The sequence below is a fragment of the Oryctolagus cuniculus genome, chromosome X (genome assembly GCF_051225735.1).
Source record: "Oryctolagus cuniculus isolate XC-2025 breed Fujian yellow rabbit chromosome X, ASM5122573v1, whole genome shotgun sequence".
Taxonomy (NCBI): Eukaryota; Metazoa; Chordata; class Mammalia; order Lagomorpha; family Leporidae; genus Oryctolagus; species Oryctolagus cuniculus.
The window spans coordinates 1521961-1530524 of NC_142888.1; the positions used below are offsets into that span (position 1 = coordinate 1521961).

At 46.0% G+C, this 8564-nt stretch overlaps 1 long non-coding RNA gene across 2 annotated transcripts; it reads left to right on the forward strand.

Annotated features, from left to right (window-relative positions):
* The first annotated feature begins 1369 nt into the window (after positions 1 to 1369).
* LOC149119527 (uncharacterized) lies at positions 1370 to 7149 on the forward strand. Of its 2 annotated transcripts, none has more exons than XR_016228360.1 (2): positions 1370 to 1567; positions 5445 to 7149. It is a non-coding gene; the product is annotated as an uncharacterized LOC149119527 (long non-coding RNA). The 2 variants fall into 2 exon arrangements; XR_016228361.1 differs by having other exon boundaries at positions 1429 to 1567; positions 6201 to 6392.
* The last annotated feature ends 1415 nt before the right edge of the window (positions 7150 to 8564 follow it).

Below are 8564 nucleotides of genomic sequence, written 5' to 3' on the forward strand. Positions count from 1 at the left end.
AGCTGCACTGATCCGAAGCCAGGACCCAGGAACCAGGAGCTTCTTCCAGGTCTCGCACTTGGGTGCAGGGGCCCAAGAACTTGGGCCATCTTCTACTGCTTTCCCAGGCCATAGCAGAGAGCTGGATCAGAAGTGGAGCAGCCGGGACTCGAACCAGCACCCATATGGGATGCTGGCACTGCAGGCAGTGGCTTTACCCACTATACCACAGCACCAGCCCCAGGATAAGGTTTTAAACTTCTCTTTGGGCAACCACAGAAGGAATAGAAGTGTGTCTTCTGTCAGTAAACTAGAGGCAGGTTTCTGTTTTCTGCGGAAATCAGAATGTGATATGACCCTGCTGTATTTGGTGGTTTGCACTAGGTAGCAACTTCCTTACTACCTTTTTAAACCCACACACAACTGGTTCTCAGCAGTGGGGTGAGGAGCAGGGGATTGTTGGTAGTGTTTTCTGTCCTTTCACGTTTCTCCTGGTTTTCCTGTTGGTCTTGATTCTGCACATCCATGGTGTGTTCAGTGTTGTGTTCATCACACACAGATGTCTCTGCAGGCCTGTCTGGCGTGGCAGGGCAGCCGCTGGTACTTTTCAGGGACTTGCCTTGGAGACCTGGTGTTTGCAGGAGACAATCAGTTGTGGGATGTTGTCTGTGTGTAGGAAGAGTTGTACGATTCCACCTCACTAGATACGTCCACATTTGGTGACAGACTGTGGAGTCCAGAGCAGGGCTAATGTTGTCCCCAGGTTTGGCAGGGTGGCCATCTGGTCCTCAGAGGTGACCTCCACAGGAGGGGAGCCCAGCGTGCACGCTGATGTGGGCTGAGCCCAGTGCGGGAGGCCGCCGTGCCAGCCTTGACTTCTCCAGGCCAACCAACCAGAAAGCCCCAGTGCTGTGCTTGCCTGAAGTTTTGCTTCCCCAAAGCCCTTCCCTCATTCCCTTTGTCGCCAGTCTGTTCATGCCAAGTCAGTGACTTGGTCTTTGTCTTCAGAGCTAGTTTGGGGCAGCCTGGTCTCGGGAAATTATCCATGAAGAAAGAGCTCATTTGTGAGTACTCTGATTTCCATGGTGCACTGCTCTCCCTGCACCCTGCCCTCATCACAGGACAGATGGCGCAGGTTTAGGTGACCTAGGTGGCCGCCTGGGATGTGTTGTTGGCTTCACGGACAGCAGAATGCTGAGCCTCTGCACGATGCGCTCTGACCTGCCTTCACCTCTGCTTTAGGGAGTGGACCGAGGCCCTGCGCGGCTAATTCCTAAGACTTTGAGTTGCCATTTCTGGACAGCTTCTCCCTAAGTGGGATTGCCTCGTGTGTGACGCTCAGTAGTGCGGGGTCTTGCTGACCCGATCACTCAGCCCCACTCTCTCCTAGTGCATCCGCTCTGGGAGAGCGTGGACCTCGTTCCTGCGGGTGATCGGCAGTCGCCCATCAACATCCGGTGGAGGGACAGTGTCTACGATCCTGGCTTAAAACCGCTCACCATCTCTTATGATCCGGCCACCTGCCTCCACATCTGGAATAACGGGTACTCTTTCCTTGTGGAATTTGAAGACTCTACAGATAAATCAGGTGAGGACAAGGTCTGGTGGTTTTATCTGGACTTTAGAACAACGTTACATGGATACAGGACACGTCGGACTCCCTCCATGGTAGTGCTGACTGACCTCTTTGTTAGCAATGGCATTGACTTGTTGGTTTTTTTTTTTTTTTTTGAAGTTTATTTATTTATTTGAAAGCCACGGCAACAGAGTGGAAGAAACAGAGAGAAAGAGATCTTTAACCTGCTGGTTCACTCCCCAGATGGCTGCAATAGCCAGGATTTGTCCAGGCTGAAGCTAGGAACCTGGAACTCCGTTCTGGTCTCCCAAGTGGGTGGCATGGGCTCAAGTACTTGGGCTATCTTCCGCTGCCTTCCCGTGTGCATTAACAAGAAGCTGAGTCAGAAGCAGAGCATCTGGATTCAAACTGGCACTCTGATATGGGATTCTGGTGTCTCAGGTAAGAGTTTAATCCACTGAATGTACCACAAGATTGGTCCCATCATTGGGCTTTTTAAAAATTGTCGTAAAATACACATGACACGAAATTTACCATCTTAAACAATTTTAAGACTACATTCAGGGGCTGGCATTGTGCTGTAGTAGGTAAACCACCTCCTGCAACACCAGCACCCCACCATATCAGTGCCTGTTTCTATCCCAGCTGCTCCACTTCCAATCTAGCTCCCTGCTAATGGCCTGAGAAAAGCAGTGGAAGTTGACTCAAGTGCTTGGGCCCCTGCCACCCACATGGAAGATCCAGATGAAGCTCCAGGCTCCTGGCTTCAGCCTGGCTCAGCCCTGGCTATTATAGCCACTTGGGGAGTGAACCAGCAGATGGAAGATGTCTGTCTCTCTCTTTCACTCTCTCCTGATAATTCTTTCAAATAAATAAATTTTTTAAAAAATACCGTTAAATAGTATTAAGTACATCCACATTATCACACAACCATGTAATCGTCTTAACTCCAGAATTGATCTTATCTTGCAAAACTGAACTTGACACCCATTGAACAACAAATCCCCTCTCCAGCCCGTGACTACCACCATTCTATTTTCTGTCCCTGTGGATGTGGCTGCTTTAGGTACCTCATGAGTGGGATCATACAGTATGTGTCTTTTTGTGACTGGCTTATTTCACTTATGATGTCCTCAGGGTCCATCCATTGTTGTAGCATGTGTCAGAAATTCCTTCCTTTTTAAGGCTGAATCATATTCCATTGCATGGGTGGCCATTGGTTGATCCATTCCTCACGTTTTCGCTGTGGTGGGGGATGCAGCCATGGACACGCATGTACAAATGTCTTTTTGAGACACTGTGTGTATGTACCCGTCAGCGGCATTGTTGGATCATCACAGACTTCTGAGGACATGAAAAAATTCCCTTCTGTTTTTCATGGACCTTCCTTCTAATATAGGCAGCATTTTCTACTGATACACTTATCTCCTCGTATAGATTTTGTCGTTGATATGAAAGATAGGGCATGAAATAAAATGGAAGCTTTGTTGGAAATCCATTTTCTGTGTGTTGAATATGTGCTGATTTTCCTCTGCTTGACACCTTTACAAGAACTTCTGTATTAAATACTAATACTATGTTAACGGGTTTTAAATTATAAGATGGCAATGCAGAACAAAAGGAAAATTAGGCAAGAGGCACACTTTGTCTATTTGTCATGTAATAACACATATGTATTTTGTTACTAGTTTATTTATTCATTCAACATTTACTGAGTGTCAGCCATGTACCAGATACCACACAAAGTGCCAGAAATACTAACCTAATTCTAGCCATCCAGAGTTCAAAGTCTAGTGAGAGGAGCACACTTGAAGTTAGGATTAGTAAAGCAAATGTAATTTGAAAAAGGTTACTAAAAGTGCCCTGGGACCACGGAGGAAAATAGAATGGCTCAGAGGAGTTTATGATGATTTCATCAAGTAGGGGGCATTTATATTGGGTAGTGAGGGGTGAATAGGAGTTTGCCAGGAGGACTAGAAGGATATTCTAGACTGAAGGAAAATCCATTATAAAAACTGATTTGTGGGGCCGGTGTTGTGGCATAATGGGTTAGGCCACTACCTGCAATGCCTGCATCCCATATGAGCACCAGCTGCCCCACTTTTTCTTTTTTTTCTTTTAAACAAATTGGCAGTTTCCACCTTTTTAAAAAAGATTTATTTTATTTATTTGACAGTTACAGAGAGAAGTAGACAGAGAGAGAGGTCCTCCATCCGCTTGTTCACTCCCTAAATGACCACAATGGCTGGAGCTGTGCCGATCCGAAGCCAAGAGCCAGGAGCTTCTTCTGCATCTCCCCCATGGGTGCAGGGGTCCAAGGACTTGGGCCATCTTCTACTGCTTTCCCAGGCCATAGCAGAGAGCTGGATTGGAAGTGGAGCAGACAGGACTCGAACCAGTGCCCATATAGGATGTCAGCGCTTCTGCCAGGGCTTTAACCCACTGTGCCACGGCGCCCCCCCCACCACCATTTTTTTAAAAAAGATTTATTTATTTGAAAGGCATAGCTACAGAGAAGTAGAGAGAGAGAGAGGTCTTCCATCTGCTGGTTCACTCCCTAAATGGCCGCAACAGATGGAGCCAGGAGCTTCCTCTGGGTCTCCCACGTGGGTGCAGGGGCCCAGAAACTTGGGCCATCTGCTGCTGCTTTCCCAAGCCACAGCAGAGAGCTGGATCAGAAATGGAGGAGCTGAGACTCAAACTGGCGCCCATATGGGATGCTGGCACTGCAGGTGGCGGCTTTACCCACTACACCACAGTGCTGTTCCCTATTCCACTTCTGATCCAGTTCTCTGCTAATGCACTTGAGAAGGCAGCAGAAGATGGCCCAGGTCTTTGGGCCCCTGCCACCCACATGGGAGTCCCAGATTATGCTCCTGTCTCCTGGCTTCAACCTGGCCCAGCCCTGGCTGTTACAGCCATTTTGGGGGTGAACCAGCAGATGGAAGATGTCTTTTTCTCTCTTTCTCTCTGATTCTGCCTTTCAAATAAGAAAAAAGTAGCTGATGTGATAGTGTTTCAAGAAATGATCAAAAAATAAAGTACTGAAGCAGAATGTAGAATGCATATTGTGGGGAGAGTCAGGGAGATTGGTGATCCTTGAAACTTAAAAGGGGGGTTGGTGCTATGGCTCAGCGGGTTAAAGCCCTGGCCTGAAGCACTGGCATCCCATATGGGCGCCGGCTCTAGTCTCAGCTGCTCCTCTTCCAATCCAGTTCTCTGCTATGGCCTGGGAAAGCAGTAGAAGATGGCCCAAATGCTTGTGCCCCTGCACCCACGTGGGAGACCCAGAGGGAGCTCCTGGCTCCTGGCTTCGGATCAGCACAGCTCTGGCTGTTGCGGTCATCTGGGGAGTGAACCAGTGGATGGAAGACCTCTCTGTCTCTACCTCTCTCTGTAACTCTGTCTTTCAAATTAGTAAAATAAATCTTTTTAAAAAAAGAAACTTAAAAGATTAACCCAGCAACAATAGAGGGCACAGGGTCAGATTAATGCAGATGAGAGATGCTGGGAGCCTAAATGAAGAGCGCACCAGTGGAAGAACAGAGGAAGAGCAGGTTTATAAAAGCCTTTCTGAAATCACAGCGTCAGGACTTGGGGGCGGCATCCTCTTTAAGAGGACAGAAGGCAGAGTGGACCATGTCCTTGAGGTGTGTCGCTTGGCTGGCCTGGAATGCTGATGCCAGAAAGGGAGTTCACGAGTGGTGGACAGGGAATGGTTTATAGGGAAATACAGGGCGAGCATAAGGAATTAGAATTTCTTCTTACAACTTTTTCTGTAGCTTAGTTTTCAATATTGGGTCAAAAATAGAAAACAAGAGCTGGCCTGTAGTGCCAGCATGCCATATGGATGCCGGTTCAAGTCCCGGCTGCTCCACTTCCTATCCAGCTCTCTGCTATGGCCTGGGAAAGCAGCAGAGGATGACCCAAGTCCTTGGGCCCCTGCACCCACACGGCAGACCTGGAAGATGCTCCTGGCTCCTGGCTCCTGGCTCCTGGCTTTGGATCAGCACAGCTCCAGCCGTTGCAGCCAATTGGGGAGTGAACCAGCAGATGGAAGACCTCTCTCTCTGTGTGTCTCTACCTCTCTCTGTAACTCTTTCAAATAAATAAAATTTAAAAAAATAAAAAATAGAAATAAAAAGCACATTTTAAGTGGTCATCCCTCAAAGAAGAGATGTGTCTTTAACTCCTGTCTGTTTCTACATAGGGAGAATCTGTTCTCTCAAGGTAAGCATCTTCTCTCTTTTAGATGCAAATAGATTTGGGATGTTAATGTCTCATACAAATCAAGATGGAAATAAACAGGTACTGATCCCTCACTGAAATCTTATTGTGCTATATATGACTTATTTTTCTTAAATAAATTCTCCTCTTCCAAAACGATAGTGATTGCTGTTTTTTGCTTAAATTTCTTCCTCTTTATTTCTAGACCCTCTTGCCCCACATTGTCATATGCTTTTCTCAGTGGCTTTATTTTCAGTGAGGAAACATGTTTATCATTGGATGAATAAAGCTGACATTTTGGGGCTGACACTGTGGCATGGTGGTAAAGCTGCCACCTGCAATGCCAGCATCCCCAGTGGGTGCCAATTTGAGTCCCAGCTGCTCCTCTCCCATCTAGCTCCCTGCTGTATGTGCCTAGGAATGCGGCAGAGGATGGCTCAAGTGCTTGGGACCTGCAACCACGTGGGAGACCTGGAAGAAGCTTCTGGCTCCTGGCTTCGGCCTGGCCCAGCCCTGGTCGTTTCAACCATTTGGGGAGTAAACCAGCGGATAGAAGATCTCTGTCTCTGTCTCTGTCTCTCCCTCTCTCTCTGTAACTTTGACTTTCAAATAATAATTAAATATTTTTTAAAAAACTGTCTTTGTGTGTGTATGTGTGTGTACGCAATCCTGTAAGGCCAGGTGACAAACCGTCTTTTAGTAGTGTTTCGGCTGCATTTGGTGCATTAGAATGCAGTCAAATTTGAAAGTTTCAAGGATGCAGCAGTGGAGTAAAATAGTTTTTCTGTGACCAGAGTGTTTTTAAAGGTAAAAAAGAACATCACCAACTCTAAATGGTCCATTGTAGTCAAGAATGAAGATAGAACATCACAATATTGCTAGTTACTTTAAAGATATTGGGATCAATGTATTGATAAGGCTTGGCTTACAGTATTGTTCAAAATCTATTTAAGTGGTGTAAAATACCATTATGATGTGTGGTAACCAGAAGACACGTGTAATGTTGAGCATTTGAAATGCAACTACTGTGATTGAGGAAATGAAGTTTTATTTAATTTTAATTCATTTCCATTTCAACTTAAGAACTGATAGTTCAATTACTGGGAAACTTAAGAATGTTTGGAACCACTTGGGGTGTGTTTATTGTACCTCCTCAAATGTAAATTTTTCAAAATACTAAGTACAGATGAAGTATTTCTTGATGAAGATATACCACCCAAATTGAGATATGTTGTAAGTCTAAAATACATAAAATTTGAGACTTAATATGGGAAAAAATGTAAACTGTCTCAATAATTTTTCATATTGATTACATGTTGGAGTTAGAAGATTTTGAGCATATTTGGTAAAATAAAATATTAAAATAAGTTTGTCTTGTTTGTTTTTCTTTTTAAATGTGCTTACTGGAGGTAGATATTTAGCGAATAATTAAAATGCCAGTTAAAACACCTACATCTCATATCTAAGTACCCGGGTCCAATACCCAGGTCTGTTTCCTGCTAATGCTGACCCTGAGAGCCAGTGATGATAGCTCGGGTGGTTAGATGCCTACCACCCACATGAAAGATGTGGATTGAATTCCTGGCTCCCTACTTTGGTCCAGCCTGATCCAGCCATTGCACGCATTTGGGAAGTAGACTGGTGGATGAAAGTACACATGGCTACTCACTTGCTTTCTCTCTCAAATGAATACAGTTTTTAAATATGGTTACTAGAAATTTTTTTGAAAGATTCACCAATTTATTTGAAAGCCGGCGTGACAGAGAATGGAACAGATCGATCTTCATCCCTTGGTTCATTCCCCAAATGCCTGTAACAGATGGAACGGGCCAGGCTGAAGCCAGGAGCCAGGAAATCCTTCTGGGTTTTCCACACAGGTGGCAGGAACCCAAGCACCTGGGCCATCATCTGCTGCCTCTTAGGCACATTAGTAGGAAGCTGGATTGGAAGCTCACAGTAGCCAGGACTCAACCAGGCACCGTGATAGGGGATATGGGGGTCCCAAGCAATGAATTAATTTGCTGTGCCACAGCTCCCACTTTACCCCTGTAAATTGCATCCTATTTCTACTTTTAGGCACTGGACTAAAAATATAAAGGAAAACAACTAAGTAAATAAGGGCTGAAATGCATGATTGGTTTAGAATATATTTTAAATGTGGTGAAAAGATAAGCAGTTGTGGAAAGTAGTCATAAAAGATCTGGTAATTCTGAGTGCCGTGTGACACCGTATTTGCCAAGTGACCGTGAGCTCTCTGATGGTAGCAGTGTTGTCTCCATTCCTCAGATGAAGGAAGTGAAGCTGACCAAGGCACAGCGCTCCCCTGCCCGGTCACTCAGAAAGCTGATGGAGCACTGAGGTTGAAAACTCCTTGGCCACACTCTCTTGTGGCCTCCAAACTCCTACAGGCCTCTCAGAAGTCCTCCACTTGAGTCCCCTCTGGATGCAGAATGTTTTGAGGCCACAGAGATTGGCTTTGATCAGGCATGGTAAGAGGCAGAGATATGGGAATGAGTGTTCTGAAACAAGGAGTTTGTCATCCTCATACATAACCTATAAGCAGGAGGCAGGGCCATGCAGGGATGCACCAGTCTGGATTGGTCAGGACACAGAAGGAGCAGGGGAAACTGGGCAAGAGCCTTTGTTGTGGTTTCCATTGGAAGTTCCATGGGAAGCAAGTGGCAGGGCAGGGTAAGCAGGTTTAGGATTTGGCTGGTTCGGATGATTTCAACAGTGTGGGGTGCGGAGTTCCCCCTGATGTCTGCTGCCTGGCCCAGGGATG